The sequence below is a fragment of the Lepus europaeus genome, chromosome 17 (assembly GCF_033115175.1).
Source record: "Lepus europaeus isolate LE1 chromosome 17, mLepTim1.pri, whole genome shotgun sequence".
NCBI lineage: Eukaryota > Metazoa > Chordata > Mammalia > Lagomorpha > Leporidae > Lepus > Lepus europaeus.
In genome coordinates, this window is record NC_084843.1 from 52,837,539 (window position 1) to 52,855,132 (window position 17,594).

Below are 17,594 nucleotides of genomic sequence, written 5' to 3' on the forward strand. Positions count from 1 at the left end.
AATTTATATTTATTAAATAAAAGTTAAAAAAAAGAATAAGAGGGTAGCCCAGTTTTCTTCTGAAGGACAGAAAAGTCTCTGAAGAAATCACATTTGAACAAAGAGGTGAGGGTTGGGTAGGGGTCAACCAGAAGAATGAGGTGTGAATGAAAATTCAGTAAATATGGAAGTGTGTGTGCACACACATGTGAGGGGAGGAGGAGAAGTGTGTAAGAGATGCTCTCCTGTCCCTCTGCCCATACACTAGCGTTCTGCCATCCCCTTGGACCACTGAGCCCAAAGCCTTCACACATGCATCTCTTACACAGTGCTATCTGATTCCAGAAAACACGTTCTTTCCACCACATTTTACAATAATCCCTTTATCAAAAAGGGTATGCCATTTGAATAACAAACCTCAGGAAGAGTAGTCTAAAGGAATAACTGTGCTGGTGACACTGCAGACTTAAAGCACCTGCTGAAGGCAGACACTTTTGAACATCACTCTTCAGAGGCTCTGGAATCCCAGCAGCTAGGCACCCTTATACTCCAGTTGACCTGTGATTTAGCACAAGTGTAGCTCCAAGCACAGGTGCCTTAGAGGCCTGTGACATGTCAGAGCAACCATAGAGGGCAGGAGTGGCCACACAACCTCCAAAGCAGTGACTTCAGAAATGAGGTCAGCTCAGGTTTGCTTGGGCAGGTAGAGATTTGAGTATGTCAGGTGGCTGTAGATTCTCTTTCTGAAAACAGCAGAGTGGTAGCAAGAGAGAGGGAGCAGGCATGAAATGTTCCCTCATTACAAGCTTTTTTCCTACTTTGACAGTGACTTTTCCTAATTAAAATGAACATATTTCTGGGTGTGTGTAGGGGGGGGGATGAGCACAGGGATACCTTATCCTGAGAACCCTGGGAAGAGGAATGTATCAGCATTGGCTCAGTGAGAGAAGCAGAGCCACTGTGAGAGCTAGAGAACAAAGGATTGGCACAATTATAGGAGCTGTTGAGGAGTCCATGCCAGGCTGTTGCCTCTGCACCTCCAGGAGGCTGAAGTTGCTGTAGGTCAGCAGCCACGGATATTAGGGAGGAACAATGGACCTGAGGTGGGGAAAGCAGCACAAATTGGAAGCTTAAGAAAAACTGGAACCACTGAGGCAGAGTAGAACTTAGGTCTGTCTCTCACTGACTCCCATTTCCACAATGGGAAAGCTGACACTTTGTGAAACTGTGCACAGCACACAGCAAGCTCACAAGCAACTCAAGAAATGTGAAGCAGGAGACTGAGTGGGAGCTGGAAGCTGCACCTGCTCCAGGCCAACAGGGAGCTATCGAATGAGCATGAGCTGATCAGGCCCCTATACCAATCTTCGGAGAGTTGCTGCTGCTTCTCTTCTGCCTTCCCAATCTCCTGCAGGTTTCTCTGTGGCCAGTCCTTATCTAGAACCATTCAGGGAAGAGAATTCTGGTGAAACTTTCTAGTTTAGCTAAACTAACACAGTACAAAACCACCTTACAATGTCACAAGGGCACAGCTCTAGAGACAAGTGATTACATAAACTGAAGTTTTTATGCTTTGGGTGGGATGGCAAGAGAATTCATATTTGAACCCATAGTGCAATCCCTGGCCAGGACCTTCTATAAGAGACACTTGAACTTCAGGTTCTGGGGTAATTTAATGAACTTTAGTACTAGAGTTTTATTATGAATAGACCTTGACCTAGGCATCACAGTGGGAGCATTACAGAGCTTCTACATGGCATTCCTCCCCTCACTAGAAGGAAGATAAGGTCAATGTGGGGTCATATTTATACACTAAATATATTGCATTCCTGTGGTCACCTGCAAGTTACTTTCAAAGGCTCTCTGGTGTTTGGCTGATAGGAAAGAATTTAGCATTTTCATACCCACGTTTAAATTCAACCTTGCCCCCTACTATCTTGTGCAGTTTATCCATCACTTTGAGTTTTCATTTCTTGATTTAACAAAAACACAGACAGTAGTGATAGTAACATAAGTTAACTATCAAGATAAAGAGATTCTGCATATAAAGCATAAGCACATAGTAGGTACTCAATAAATGGTAGGCATTTCAATTTTTATCATCATCCTTGTCATTGCTGTTTCCCAGGCTCTAAGCCTACCTCAGCAAAGGTGTGACTTTAGTGCCAGGTACCTACTCACATGCAAAATATGCATGATTACCCAATCCCTTAAAGATCAGCTCTTTGGATAAGCTGGTGTATTTCACAAATTTATTTATTCACTAGATAAATAGCTAAGGGCAAGACACACATGACCAAACAACATTGCAAAGGTATTTCAATACTAGACAGGGAATGATAAACTCCAAATCATAGTATAAGCAATGTTCTTTGGAGTTTAAGTTCAGTTCAGCAAACATGTCTTAGGCTTGAAAGGAGAGAAGACTCGCTGTGACTTACAGTGGTCAAAGTTTCAGAGAACCCATGGCACTGGGGTTCGTCTCTGAGGGCTAGGGAGAGCATATACAGCAAGGCAGGAGTGGGGCATTCCTGGAGCAACGGAGGCTGGAAAGCCCCTTGGTGTGGTCAGAAGGAGCAAGGAGAGCAGAACAAGTTTGTCAGGTAGTAAATAGGTCAAGGAACAGATAGTGCAAGGCTTTGATACCAAGATCAGGACTTTAGATTTCATCTTGTGGGCAACAGAGTCATCAAAGATGTTCATACAGAGGAGGGACACAATGAAATCCAAATTTCATGACAAGTAAGGTGGCAAAAGTCTATAGGTTTTATTGGACTGGAGAGAGACTGCAGAAAGAAAAGTCAACTGGAAATCTTTCCATGGAAATTGAGGAAGTACAAAGAGGTGTGGACTAAGATGATAAGAGTTTGTAGATAAATGCAGGAAATATTTTGAAGGGAGAAGCAACCGTCTGGGGTAGCTACTGACACACCAGGAGCAGCAAGAGATGCTAAGGCGAGCCAAGATTCCATGCCTGAGCAGCATGAACAGAAAAGAGAAGCTGGGGCTAGGGAGTCAAAAACAGAAAACAGACTTCCATATCAAGAGTCAGGGAGGATAACAGGTAGGAGAGAAGGCCAGAGATAAGGACCTGAGGTCACCTCTCTGTGGCCTGAGAGACAGCAGATGGCAGTTGGGGAACTCAATGCAGGGAGTACAGGAGGTATCAGATAAGAACAGGCAGAAACCAAGTCTCCCTGAAAACCTAAAGAAAGCATCCTATCTGCTGATGGGAATCAGAAAAGACCTCCAAACTCCTACAGTTCTTCAAGATCCCACACTGCTCATTTCCACCTGAGAATCATTTTGCAGACCTGCCTGATGGCTGAAGACACAAAAAAGCTCAGAGCATTCCCCCAGAAAGAAAGACAACTATATTCTCTGGAAGAGTTGGGCTGTTTCTTGTCCTCATTATGTACATGGCATGCATCAGTCAGGGTCCCTCAGGAATCAGATGGCACATTCCAAGGCTTGAAGAGTGACAATGGGGAGACCATTTACAGAGGCAGACATCACTGGTCAGCCATAGTGGAAACTGTTCTCCTCTCAACTGAGGGGCAGGAGAGGGAATATTTCTTGAAGCCCAGTGAGGCTAAAGGAGTGGAAGAGGCTGTTCAATTGAAGTTGAGGCTGCAGAACACAGATACTACATTGTCTTGGTCAAGGAGAGAGAGAGGAGTCAATACCCCAACCTCTCTCTCTCCTCCCACCTTCCCGTTTCCTATCAGCACTTCTCATGGTAACACCCAAGCAGAAGCTGCAGCTAAGGAAGTCCCACTCAAGCAACCTGTAGTGCTCAGCCTCCCCAGGCACAGAGCAGTGCAGAAAAGGATAGGGAACGGACCCTGGGGGAAAAACAGAATAATAAGAACCTTGGCCCATTATACTCTTTAGTTCAATGCCTTACTTTAAGCAGCAGACATGATTAATTTTATCATTAGAAAGACACATTTAAATAGCATTTTATGACTTCTAAAATGTTTTCACATAGATTCTCTTCTACAAATTACACAATATCCCTACAAGATAGATAACACCATATTACTTATGTCCATTGAGTTCTGAGGTACAGCGAAGTTAAACAATTTATTCAAGTTACACAATGAATTAATAGTGAAGTGCATTTTAGAAACAAGGCCTTCTAACTCCTAATCTAGTGCTCTTCCCAGGTATGAGGCTAATTTAGCTGAGAATGTGATCCTACCATAAAAGACATTAGGACAAAGCTATTCAGAGCATGGCATGTCCTGTGGCTCTGGCCTGGTTGAGTGGCCAGGGCCTTCCTGAGTTGTTTTCAGTAAGCAAATATTCCTGACACTTCAATTATCCCAATCCAAACAATGAACACACTGTGCAAAAGGCTTCATAAATTTCATTCAGTTGAACACAATGAGAATAATATGTCAAAGCTTTGTGTGTATTCCTTCAAAAAAATCCAACAAAACAGAGATTGTTGTAAATGGAAATATCTAGGCTAGAAAATAGAGGCAACACAGGCTCAGTGTTTTATGAACCTAGCTCTGATTCTTTCATCTCCATCCCTGTATCTCAGCAGAGAAAGCATATCCCAATTAGAACTTACGTCTTTAATTATCCTACAAATCAAAGCAGGGACATCAGCCTCCTTACATGTGGACAACTCCAAAGTTGTATGTTCAATAAGGTACTTGTTTAAAGTTTCCTATTTTTTTTTTTTTTTGGTGTCTTGTCATCTCCTTGTATACCTCCAAAGCCAATCTTTCTACCCCACTGTAAGGGGTTGAACTGTGTCCCCCTAAAAATATGTTGAAGTCATAACCCCCAGTACCTCAGAATGTGACTTTGAAAATAGGATCCTTAACAAAGGCTATTAAGTTAAAATGAGGTGATTAGGATGGGCCCTAATCCGATGCAACTGGTACTCTGTGAAAAGCAGCAATTTGAACAGATAGACACACACAGAGGGAAGACACACACAGAGATACAGGAAGAATACAGCCATGTACCAGTCAAGGAACATCCGAGGCTACAAGAATCCAGGACAGAGGCTTGGAGCAGACACTTCTCTAGTGCTTTCAGGTGAAACATGGCCCTGAGCATGCCTGGATCTTGAACTTCTGGCCCTTAAAACAGTGAGACAATAAATTTACATTGTTCTAAGCAGCCCAGTTTGTGCTACTTTATTAATAACAGCAATAGGAAATTAACATAGTTATTAAATGTATACACACTTGTACCTAAGATGTGGCCAGGAAAATAGTACTTATTTTCTAGGTAAAACACATGGTTTCATAGGAAAATGCCCACAGAAAGTGCTGGAAAGGTTTATACAGATTACACATTGCTCTTCTTTTCTGTCTGCGAAGAACAAGAGTGGATTGGCTTTGGTGATAGTGTCCAAAGTACTGGTATCTGAATTAATTAGGATACTTTTGGTTTTAAGTAATAGAAAACCCATATCAAAGTAGTTTAAATAATGAAGGTAATTTCTTGGCTGCCCTACCTGAAAATGCAGATGTAGCCCAGGATCAAGGTTCTAGACTAATTCTCTGTGTATGCTGATTTCAATCTCAGGCTGGTTCCCCTCGTAGTAGTAAAATAATTGTCATGATTCCAATATACATATATGTCTAATCCAACACTTGCCAGAGAAAGAACCCATCCACGCACAGTTCCCCAGCAAGAGTCCTGGGTGTGTCCTGATTACACCATTAATAACCAATCCTAAAAAAGCCAAATACTGATTGGCTTGTGCCTGACTTGTGTGGGGTCAATCACTGAGGTCAGAGGCCCTGGATCCCTTGGTGGATTAGATCATCCAGGGCCTACTTTGGAGTTAGGGGTGGAGGACTAAGCAACCAGGCCACCACTGACTGTAAGAAGAGCAAAACAGGCATTGTAGAATCACCACAATGTCCAGTCCAAAACAAATAAAACTGTGGCATATTACAAAGTTCAACATTGTGACGATCTGACTATTAGAAAAACATTAGCTTTGGCTATGCCCACCTGCCAGAATGTGCAATTCAGAATATGAAAGTTTCCTTTCATATCCGGAGAGGGCCTGTGAGTAGAGGAGGTGAGAGTGTATTTATTTTATTTATCAAGCACTGTTCCAGTTACTATGGCTACATAAGAAATTATCTCAAAACTTAGTGTCTTAAAATAACAATGATTATTCATTATCTCCCCTGGTTTCTGTGGATCAGGAATTCAGACTGAGCATAATTGGGCAGATCTAGGTCAGGCTCTGTCCTGCGACTGTAGTCATTAGGCAGCTGTGACTGGGGCCATCTCAAAGACTTCCTCACTGAATGTATAGACACTTGTCTTCAAGATGGCACCTGTTGGGATGAGTTGAATAGCTGAGGCTCCTTGGCCTTCTCTCTATATTCCTGTATTGTCTCTTCATGTGATCTCTGCAGTGTGACAGCTTCAGGATAGGGCTCCCAAAGTTGTGTGTGTGTACACAAACAGAAAAGTAGGTGGACCCTCACCACCTTCTACCATGAAACAGAAACCTTCTGCTTGTTCCATTCATCAAGGCAGTCACAAAATCCCACTGCAATCAAAGGAAAGGGAAATAGACTCCAACACTGAACAGAGAGTGGCAAGGTGCTCACAGAGCACATGGGACCTGAAAATTGCTGTGTCCCTGTAAGGAAAATACAACCTGTCACATACACTTAACAATACTTATCCACCATGGCACATTCTAAGTGTATTACAAATACAAATTTACTTGATGCACTGGGTACCACACTTCCTTTCATAGATGGCAGGTGCTGTATGGACCACACCCACATCTCCCTGGCCCCCACCATCTCAGTGCCTACCAGTTTAATTTCCAAATGCTAGAACTTGACCTGAAAGCATCCACTGGTCTCCAAAGACTGCTATGTTCTTGTACATGTCAGAAACGTTAGAGAATGTATGTCCTGTAAGACCATCCATCAATGAATAATACTGACAGGAGTTGGTGTACAACTACCCAGGTTCCCTTGCTCCTGGGTGGTGGGATAAGGATTTAATCATGAGGCACTGGGGCTGGCGCCATGGTACAGGTTAATCCTCCGCCTGCGGCACCAGCATCCCATATGGGCGCCAGTTCTAGTTCTGGCTGCTCTTCCTCCAATCCAGCTCTCTGCTGTGGCCTGGGTAAGCAGTAGAAGATGGCCCAAGTGCTCGGGCCCCTGCACTCACATGGGAGACCCCGAAGAAGCACCTGACTCCTGGCTTCAGACAGGCACAGTTCCGGCCGTTGCGGCCATTTGGAGAGTGAACCAGCAGACAAAAGACCTTTCCCTCTGTCTCTCCCTCTCACTGTCTGTAACTCTACATCTCACTTGAGGCATGTGTCTACCCTCGCCCCCAGCATCCCCAAGGGAGTAATTGCCATGGCCCACATTGACTTCTTGATAATACAATGTCATTGGCGGCCTTCCTTTCCCTTTCTTCTTTTTTTTGTTTTTGCCGGGCAGAGTGGATGGTGAGAGAGAGAGAGAGACAGAGAGAAAGGTCTTCCTTTACCGTTGGTTCACCCCCCAATGGCCACTGCGGCTGGCGCACTGTGGCCCTCTGATCCGAAGCCAGGAGCCAGGTGCTTCTCCTGGTCTCCCATGCAGGTGCAGGGCCCAAGGACTTGGGACATCCTCCACTGCACTCCTGGGCCACAACAGAGAGCTGGCCTGGAAGAGGGGCAACCAGGACAGAATCCGGCGCCCTGACCAGGACTAGAACCTGGTGTGCCGGCGCCACAGGTGGAGGATTAGCCTAGTGAGCCGCAGCGCCAGCTCCCTTTCTTCTTTCTAACAACATACTGGTGTTTCTTGGCCCTCTCAAATAAACTAACTGAACTTGAATCTTTCTGGGGGAAAGATTTTTAATTAACCCAATATCACCCAGGAAACTGAATGCAGATTATAACCACTGGTAGCTTTGAAAAGCTCTTCTGTAGTGATGTAGGCAGGGAGATAAGCTAGCAAGGAGGATCTGAGGTTGCCAGTCCCTCCCCACATCTCTCTGCCTGCACTGCAGCCCCACCTGCACTTTCCAATTCCACTCCCTGTCCATGAAATGGAAAACTGCAGCTTCCAGAAAATCACCTCACCAAACCAATGACAGACAAAACCAACCAGCATGGCTGCTGGCTGCATCCCTGCAATGGCATGTAGCTCATTATATGGTCATTATAATAAAACCACCATGGCTGACATACCTACCCTCATCTGGTACCTGGCACCATATTTCCAAGCTTTCCCAAAAATGGGCAGTGAAATGGGGAGGTACTCAAACGCTGCTTCCCAACCCCATCAACTTTGAATTAAGCCCCATTCCAGATCCCACCCCCTACACCTGCAGTCACACTAAGGAAGGGGCCTCAACCTCATGAGTGCACCTCTCTCTGGAGCATGCCTGTATCCCCCTGAGCGTGTATTTTCACTTTGCTTTGCGTGTAAATAAGTCTGGTTTCACTGCTGACCTTTATTCACGTCTCATCAAATTCTTTTCTTTCATCAAAGATAAAAACCTGGACCCAGCCTCCTTGACATCAGCACCTAGACTGAGTAGCATTGGAGAAAAGATAGTGATGAAGAAGACTGAGGAGCCCTGGAAGATGACACATGAAACTTCCATTCTAGATAAGGGATGCTCACTGTTAGACATGCACCAAACACTTAACGAGCTTCCATTAGGAGTCAGCCATTGGGCTAAATGCTGGAGGACCCCAGTTCTCTGGTTCAGGAATAGGCACAAAAATTCTTGGCCAAATTCTCTCTCAGGCTATTATGTGAGTCACATGAGACTTTTAGATGAGAAAGTCTTTTTCCAGTGTAAGACTCATGTTAGCAGCCCTGTTCCTGGGACCTCACCATGCATCACTGGGATGGGATTAGAACAAGTGCATTAGCTCAGACTGCCTTTAAAAAAAACCCACAAACTGGTTTAAACAACAGATATTTATTTTCCCATGGTTTTAGAGCTAGGGAAGTACAAGGTCAAAGTGCCACTCAATTTAGTTTCTGGGGAGAGCTTTCTTCCTGGTTGCAAGCATCTGTCTTCTCTCCATATTCTCACATTAATGGGGAGAGAAAGCACTCTGGTCTCTGCCTCATTTTTGATTTTTGACAGGCAGAGTGCACAGTGAAAGAGACAGGGAGAAAGGTCTTCCTTTACCGTTGATTCACCCCCCACAATGGTCGCTGTGGCTGGCGCGCTGCAGCCAGCACACTGCGCCGATCTGAAGCCAGCAGTCAGGTGCTTCTCCTGGTCTCCCATGCGGGTGCAGGGCCCAAGGACTTGGGCCATCCTCCACTGCACTCCCGGGCCACAGTAGAGAGCTGGCGTGGAAGAGGGGCAACTGGGACAGAACAGGAGCCCCGACCGGGACTAGAACCTGGGGTGCCGGCGCCGCAGGTGGAGGATTAGCCTATTGAGCTACAGCGCCGGCCTCTCTGCCTCATCTTATAAGAAGACTAATACTATTGAATAAGGGCTCCATCCTATGACTCATTTCACTTTAATTACCTTATTACAGGCCCTTGCTCCCAATGTATTACATTGATAGTCAGATTTCAACAAATGAATTGTGGAGACTATTTATTTATTTGAGAGGTAGAGTTATAAACAGAGAGAGGAAGCAACAAAGAGAAAGGTCTTCCATCTGCTGGTTCACTCCACAATGGCTGCAGTGGCCAGAGCTGGGCTGATCCAAAGCCAGGAGTTAGGAGTTTCTTCTGGGTCCCCCAAGTGGACCCAAATAAATAAATAAATAAATAATAAATAAATCTTTTAAAAAAAGAAACAAAGAACTCAATCTGAACACAGAACAGTAGTACCTGAGGCTGGTGAGAGGAATAGAAGGTTTGGATGAAAAAAATATCCTGGAAGCTGGTATAGATTATGACAGACTAACATGAGATGTAAACAATAGGGGAAACTGGATGTGGCTTATAGGTCGTGACAAACTTATACTAATATAAATGCTAGCAATAGGGGAAGTTGGGTGTGGGGTTAATGGGAATTCTTTTTACTAGACAAATTTTGTTTTGTAAATTTAAAACTATTCCGAAATAAAAAGTTTTTAAGTTTTTTTTTTTTTTTTTTTTTTTTTTTTTTTTAGTAAATACTTTAGGAATTTGCAAAGCAGGAGACCTAGATGACTGTGGACTGGAGACAGGATAAAGTATTCCTGGTGGTAAGACCTGTACTAGCCTTTGAAGGGTGGCCACGATCCTGATAGTTTCCTGAAAGATGGTAGTAAGATGTGTAGATGGGGATGTGCCAGGGATGTGCAAAGACAGGCAGAAAGGAACTGAAGGAAAGCAGAGAATTCTTACTGGCTTCAGAAGATAGATTTTGTTGACAAGTCTTGAGAATTTCTTTCTCATGACAAACACAAGTGTATGTTTTTGTTTCTTGGCCTCCTTAAACTCTGGTGATTCTGACCTCCTTCTAACTTCATAAATTTATTTTCCTGTATCAAACTTTGAAACTGTTGCTCCCTCCACAATCTTGACCTCAGAGCTTTTTCTTCTTTTCCTATCTCTCTCCTTCTAAGCTATCACCTCCTGCTAGCATGCCCATAACAATGTTATATAGGTTATAAAGATGGTTCAGAACTTTGGCTCCTCCATTGTTTGTTAGCAGGTGTATTTGTCCAATGGACTCTCGAACAGCACCAGATGTCAACACGCGGCAAGTCAAACTTTTCTTTACCTACCAAATACACTGGTTTGTTCCCTCCCTTGCTATCTGAACACCACCACCATTCCTCCAGCCACCACTCTCTCAAAGCCTTGGAGGGAAGAAAGGAAAACAGTTCTAAGCAGAATGCCAGGCTCCACAGTGAGCACTTTCACACCCTTCCTTAGCCAAGCCTTACCACAAAGTAGAAGGAAGACAATATTATCTCCATTTGTAAATGAAGAAACATTAGCTTAGAGGGGTTAAAAAATATGCCTGAAATTAGCACTTTAAAAAACTAGAGTTGATGCTCTCTTCAACCTTCACCAAGACCTTTCTTTTTTTGTTTAAGTATCTCTTACTATCTGCCTTTCCCTTCCATCCCCTCTGCTGCAACTCTTCTCAATGCCACACTCCCAACTCCTTTCAATAAGTCTCCCTGCTTATACCATCCAAGAGGGGCAGCTGCACAAGGCATGGTAGGTGCTTCATATGGGGAAAGCTGACATACAACCACTGTCTGATGCATGCTCTTGGCCCCAGAGGAATTTATAATCCAGTGTAGGAAAAAGCAAATCAACGGTGGGAGGAAGGTGAGAGGAAAGGGTGGGAGGTAGACAGAGGGGAGGGAGAAGGCTATGGTGTGGGCTGAGGAGGGAGGGAGTCCACTAGGCTCTTGGGTTTCCATGGAACCCTTTGTCTGCCCAGCCCTATTCTGGGCACCCCCCCTTCCCTCCCTGCTGTCCTCGAAGACACAAGGGGAATAATCACCATTGCACAGTGTGACCCTCTTCTGACACACTTCCAAATACAAAACCAAGTGGCCTGAAGAAGCACGTCTAGGGGAAAAACATTTATAAATACAACTAAATTTCTTTTCAGCATTCCTCACTAATGTTGTTGAGCTATTACTAATGGACCAGACTCTATGCTAAGCACAATCTAGGGACTGAATCATTAATCCCCACAACTATCACAGTGCATTTTACAGATAGGCAAGTTAGGCTCACAGAAAAGTGCCTCGCATCCCCAGGTCGAGATGGGTAGGGCCAAATCCAGACCAAGTCTGCCCAGCTCTGGAGCCTTTGTACTTCACCACTACATGTTGCTGCCAACGTGGCATAGCCTTAAAAAAAAAAAAAAGCAGTAGTATGTGTATGTGTGTATGTGTGTTAGGGTGGGGGTCTTTATTAAAATAGTAGTTGCTTAAGAAAACAGGAGATGAGAAATACTATGCTATCCCACCACCCAGAAATAACTACTGCTAACATATTGGCATATATGCTCCAGTGAACTATATATGTGAACAATTGTAAAGTGTTTACTTCACAAAATAATTTACCAAGTATTTATTATAGAGTTGTCTTCTTGAAACTGAAGGCTGCATAGGACTTCTTTATTCCTTTGAATGAAGACACCATAAAATTTTAATCCATCTTTTATTGTTAGACATTTAGGGTTTTAGTTTTGTTTGGTTTTTCAGTTTCTCATCCTTGTCAATAATTCTATGATGGGCATCCATGTGGTTTAAAGTTTCCAGCCAAGCTCCTCATCCCCTCTTGGGCCCTTATCCAAATGCTTTGCCACCTTGTGGCTGGAGGGATAACGGCCTTGGTGCATGGTGCTCCCTTGCTTGGAGTGCCTCTCCTCACCCTCTAGTCACTAACTAACTCATACTGTCTTTTCAGATCTCAACTGAAATGCAGCTTCCTCTAGGAAGCCTTCCTAGACTTACCAGCCAAGATCAGTTCCCTTGGATGTTTGTGCTTAAAGAGCCTACATGGCTTCTTTATTATATTTAACACACTCATGATGAATCAAAGGGCCATACAATTATTTGTCTAATAATTTTGCCTGCTAGACTATTAGCTTCATGAGGGGCAGCATTTGTGAGTCCATACTGCTCTATGCTATCCCCAGAACTTAGTCAGTGCATGAGTAGGCACTTAAGTCTTTTTAAATAAATAAATGACTTATTTTAAAAAAATCAATCCAAGGATGTAGATACATTAACTTTCTTTTTAATGATTTTTTGCTTATTTATTTTCATAACTTTTATTTGAAAAGAAGAGAGAGAGAGTTAGTTGTCTTCTATCTGCTGCCTCACTCCCCAAATGCCCACAACAGTGCTGGGCTCTGCCCCTTGGGGTGTGCACTAGCAGAGAGTTAGATTGTAAGTGGAAGAGCCAGTATTCAAACCAGGCACTCCGATCTAGGGGATGGGTGTCCCAAGTGGTATCCTGACTGCTGCTCCAAATGTCCTCCCCTTGACTGTTTTCTTAAATAAATAAAGTTTTAGGAGTACGATTGTTGAATTTACAAACATGCAAGGTTTTAAGACTTTTCACACACTGTGCAATTGCCCTCCATCACCAGTTGTACAGGGCAGATCACCCTTTTGCATGTCCTGAGCCAAAACAACATTTATTTATTTTTAAAAGTCAGTTTGTAAAATGATTACCAAATTGGTCCAGTTTTGGCATTTTCCTCCCAAAATCAAGTTGGATACAGATAGAATAGCAAATTACTATTTTATAAAATATAGTCTGAATCAACAGAGCAGCTCTTTCTGTGTTTGTTAACACTATATGATATTAGTTCTACTGACAGATCCTAGATTTACCAATTATTACAATCATGGCTACCACTGTTTGTTTACCTACCATTTGCAGAGGCTCTACACTAGGCTCATGCTTTTCCTGCACTGTTTCATTTAATCCAAGAACAGCCATAATGAGAGATACCATGATTACCTTCAAAGATAGATGAGTAGCTCACGCATAGGCAGGTTAGGTAATTCGCATGAGACCACACATCTAACCAGTGGTCGAGCTGATATTTGAACGCATGGTCTTGATCTTAGAACCTGTGCTCTTGACAAAGCAGTGCACAGCTACCAGTTTTAACAAACAGACTCTGTCTTTTCAGGACTCACTTTGAATAAAAAAAAAATCTTGCATTTAGCTTATTTCAAAATACAAGGATACTTCAAAAAGTTCATGAAAATGGAATTAAAACATGTTTCTTTTGATATAAAAAATTCTGAAGGCTATGCAGTTGTTTGTAAAGTGTTTAATTCCATTCTCCACTATCTTTCTGAAATCTCTCATAATCCTTCTAGAGATAGTTAATGGAAGTATCTGCTGTTTTCTAGATGTCATACATTAATTCATTTTCAATATTATTATTATTATTACCACCATTTTACAGATGACAAACTGAAGTGCAATGAAGTTACAGGATTAGCCCACACAGCTAGGAAGTAGTCACACTCAGAATCTGAACCACTTTTCCTCCTTTCCTAGCTGACTCTCAACTCTTACCTGTTATTTACTCATTTTCTAATTTTTTTAGCCAAGACATTTATGTAATAAACTTTTATCCTTGAAAACTACTTGAATAGGAGATGGAAGATTATTTTTTCTAATGATGGTACTAACTGTGTGATCTTGGGCACAGGGAAACTATGAATTCTAAATTCTGCAACTCTACACATTGGAAAACAGAAAGATCACAAACTTTGACAACAAAAAGATTCATTTCAAAAATATGACTTGTCATTTTCTAGCTGATGCATCTTAGTTATTATAGTTAACTGTCTGAATTTAATTCCTTCATCTGTAAAATCAGACCAACAGTAGCTCCCTTGCTATATTATTATGAGAAAGAGAGTGAACACGTTGGAGAATTCCTGGTATATCATGGGAATCAATAACTGTAGTGCCAGTGGTGCTGGTGATATGATGGCAACTTCCTCCAATTGCTGCAGAAGCTGTGATCTCAGTATAGAAACTACATATTCATCACCAAATAGTGCCTAAAACTTGCTCATAAACTTGAACTTTCTTGTGACTATGATACATGCTTCTCAATCTATCTTAAGGTGACCTTCACCAGTACGGAAAGTCTGAAAACGTACAGTCAGAGTTGCGTAACTGTGAAGCTGGCCTATAAAGAAAGAAGCTTTTCTCTTCAATTTTTTTTTTAATCAACTTGAGGCATTCCCCTTGTGGGCGTGTGATCTCCCCAGCAGCAGCAATAGCTCAGGCAGCCACAACCACAGCCCTCAGCCTGCTGCAAGTGAGCACACAGAGCACCAGCCTCCTGCAGACCCTGAGCAGTTCCATCTGGCGGCCAATAGAGCAAAGGCTAGCCAAGTTCAAGGGCTGCAGGCTTGCCCAGAGCAGTGGATGCATGGGGTTAGCTGTTCCTCTCTGGGGCAAACCAACTCAAATACCAACAGACCAGTTTATCAAAGATAGCAGGAGAACCAAGGTACTCATCCATCAAAACACATCTTCATCTGAGAAATAAATACTGCCATCTCAGTGCAGGGTCATGCACAAAAACCTGCAGACCATTTCAGAAACAGAAGAAGAGCTACAGCAGTGGGCTTTCTTTGGCCTTGTGGTCCTTTGTCCTGGCTGCACTTCAATATGGTCAAGAGGGAAAACTGGGCAAAAGATGTGGACAAATATTATGATAGCTAATCCTTACATCAAGCTCAGTGTGTGTCAGGCACTGTCTAGACACTTAGCAATCTGCAAAACCCCAAAGGGTAGATAATATCATCATCCCCACTTTACACATGATCAGGGCCAACAATCGGAAGGTTTAGGGTTGCCTTTCCCAGTGTTCACTGCCTTCCCAGTGTTGCTCATTAGATCAGCTTCCTTGCCTTCCTCAGGCACAGGATTAAACAGAGAGGTTGCCAATGCAGGACCAGTTTCCTGGGTCCACTCAGCTTGGTGGCACAGAGCCAACGAAGACAGTGCTGTGGGACTTGCAAGGACACTACAGTCTCGTGAGACAGTTAGCTCAGCCCTACTCTATGCCTCCAGAACAATTCTCACTGAAGCCAGGGCAGTGAGGAGCAAGCAACAGGAGTCTATGCTCAGGACAGAAAACCCTCCAAAACCAGATCCCACAGGAGAAAGGCCATTTGTGGGACTCTGAACACGAACAAGGAGTATTAGACCTACTGTCCCTCATCAGAGGTCACAGGAATGGCTCCTGGACATGATACCCAGGAAAGAGAAAGAGAAGCACTGAATGGCCTTTTCCCCCTCCGCCTCCTCTTGTTTGACAAGCAGCCTGCTTGCCCTAGCCTCTTTCCTGAACTTCCTCCCTCCTCCCCCGCATTTCAGACACTTCCAGCTCTGTTCCCTGGGATCCTCACAGGAATACGAAATGGCCACCCGGAACTGAAGCTGCATAAGGGGCCCTTGGTCCTTTGAAAGCAATCCCAAATCCGGGAGTGTTTCCCTTAACTCTTGTAACTCCGAAATTAGACCAAAAGGCAACTGAATACATTTGCCAAAAGTATTTCTCTCTGCATGTAAATTGCAAATGCTATCTATTTGGCCATCTCCACCGAGCCACCCTCCTGAAGGTCGCCTTATTATTTCCAAGAGAATCCAGCTTCTTCTGACCCCAAAGTTCTAATGCATGACCTTGCATCTATGCTCCTGATTTTTTATTTTGTCTTTTGAGTAGCTTTTGAATAATTTTGAATAGCCCCAACCCCAGCTGCACTCAGTTCAACCAAATAGACATGCATCCCTCATTGTGTATCAGGCAATAAACAATAAACAAAAATTCAAACTTGGAAAACAGGCATTCAAAAGGATTCTCTGCATGACAACTTACCAACTTCTTTACAAAAATGCAAGTGCTCCTGAATTTAAGTGTTCATTAAAGTCTTTAAAGCAGATTCCATGATCCATAAATAAATATCATCCCCCAACTATAACAGAAGGAAAATAGGAATCAGTTTATTTCAAACTTTTCTGAAACACCCCCCAACCTTTGACTACATTACACAGAACACGGGTGTATGCTTGCTGATATACAAAAAAATAAAATAAAATCCAGCAACAAAGAATATGACAAAGTAACTTGGTGGTAAAAACTGAATTCTTAAACTGTAAGTAAATTGGTGATATATCACTCACTGTGCATAAAAAACTCCACAAACTTAGAACAGGGGATTTTAGCTGTACAAGGAACGCTCCCTGTTCTCAACAAATTATGCATTTTGGAGGGAGATAATAAGGAATGGGAACAATTCACACAACAGAGAAAATGGACTACAGGCCGAGCATACGTAATCTGAAAATCTGCAATCTGAAATGCTCCAAACCCAAAACTCTGAGTGCTGACAAGTGGAAAACTCCACAGTTGACTTCATGTGATAGGTCACAATCAAAACACAGGCACACCAAAAAAGGTGCGTACAAAAACATAAATGAATTTCAGGCTTAAACCTGGGTCCCCTCCTCAAGATATTTTATCATATTTCTGCAAATGTTCAAAAATTAAAAAAAAGAAATCCAAAATCTGAAACACTTTCAGTCCCAAGCATTTTGGATAAGGGATAGCAACCTGTCTATGATTTTGAGCTACTAAGGTTAAGCATACTAAGTTGGTTTCTTCATGTTTAAAACACAAATTATCTGTCTCCCAAGATCTCCGTGAGGATGAAATGAGGGGATGCAGATAAAGAGCATAGGACTGTGATGGGGAATGGAATAGGCCATCATTTCATGTTGACTATGCTGACGTAGAAAGGACCGTGTGGTCAGGTTCCAGAGGCTGTGGACAGGTTTGGCTGGCATGAAGGATACTGACCAGGGAGAAATGAGGCAAAACTGGGGACAGAGGCTGAGATCAAATTTTGAAAGAAGTTTTACCATCACAGCTATTTACATGTTATCCCATAAGGAACAGGGAGCCACTGGAAGTTTCTGAGAAGAGTGATAATCTTTGAGCTGTATTTTGCATACAGTCTTCTGGCATCCATGCATCAAATGGACATCAGGAAAGACCAAACAGAAGGCTATTTTAATAGATTGAGCAAGAGATACTGAAGTCTGAAACAATTCCAGAGACTATAGAAACCAAATGAAGGGGACAGATGGAAGATGCATTTTGGAGGAAGATCAGCCGGC

General features: G+C 43.0%; 1 long non-coding RNA gene across 2 annotated transcripts in view; it reads right to left on the reverse strand.

Moving 5' to 3' along the window:
• Positions 1-16,344, reverse strand: part of LOC133775891 (uncharacterized) — a 163,313-nt gene extending 146,969 nt beyond the window's left edge. The window contains exon 1 of one of the 2 annotated variants that reach the window (XR_009868314.1): positions 16,294-16,344. This is a non-coding gene — a long non-coding RNA (uncharacterized LOC133775891). Of the gene's footprint in view, positions 1-5,461; positions 5,537-16,293 lie in introns of those variants that run through there. The other variant, XR_009868315.1, reaches the window with a different exon arrangement.
• Positions 16,345-17,594: the final 1,250 nt, after the last annotated feature.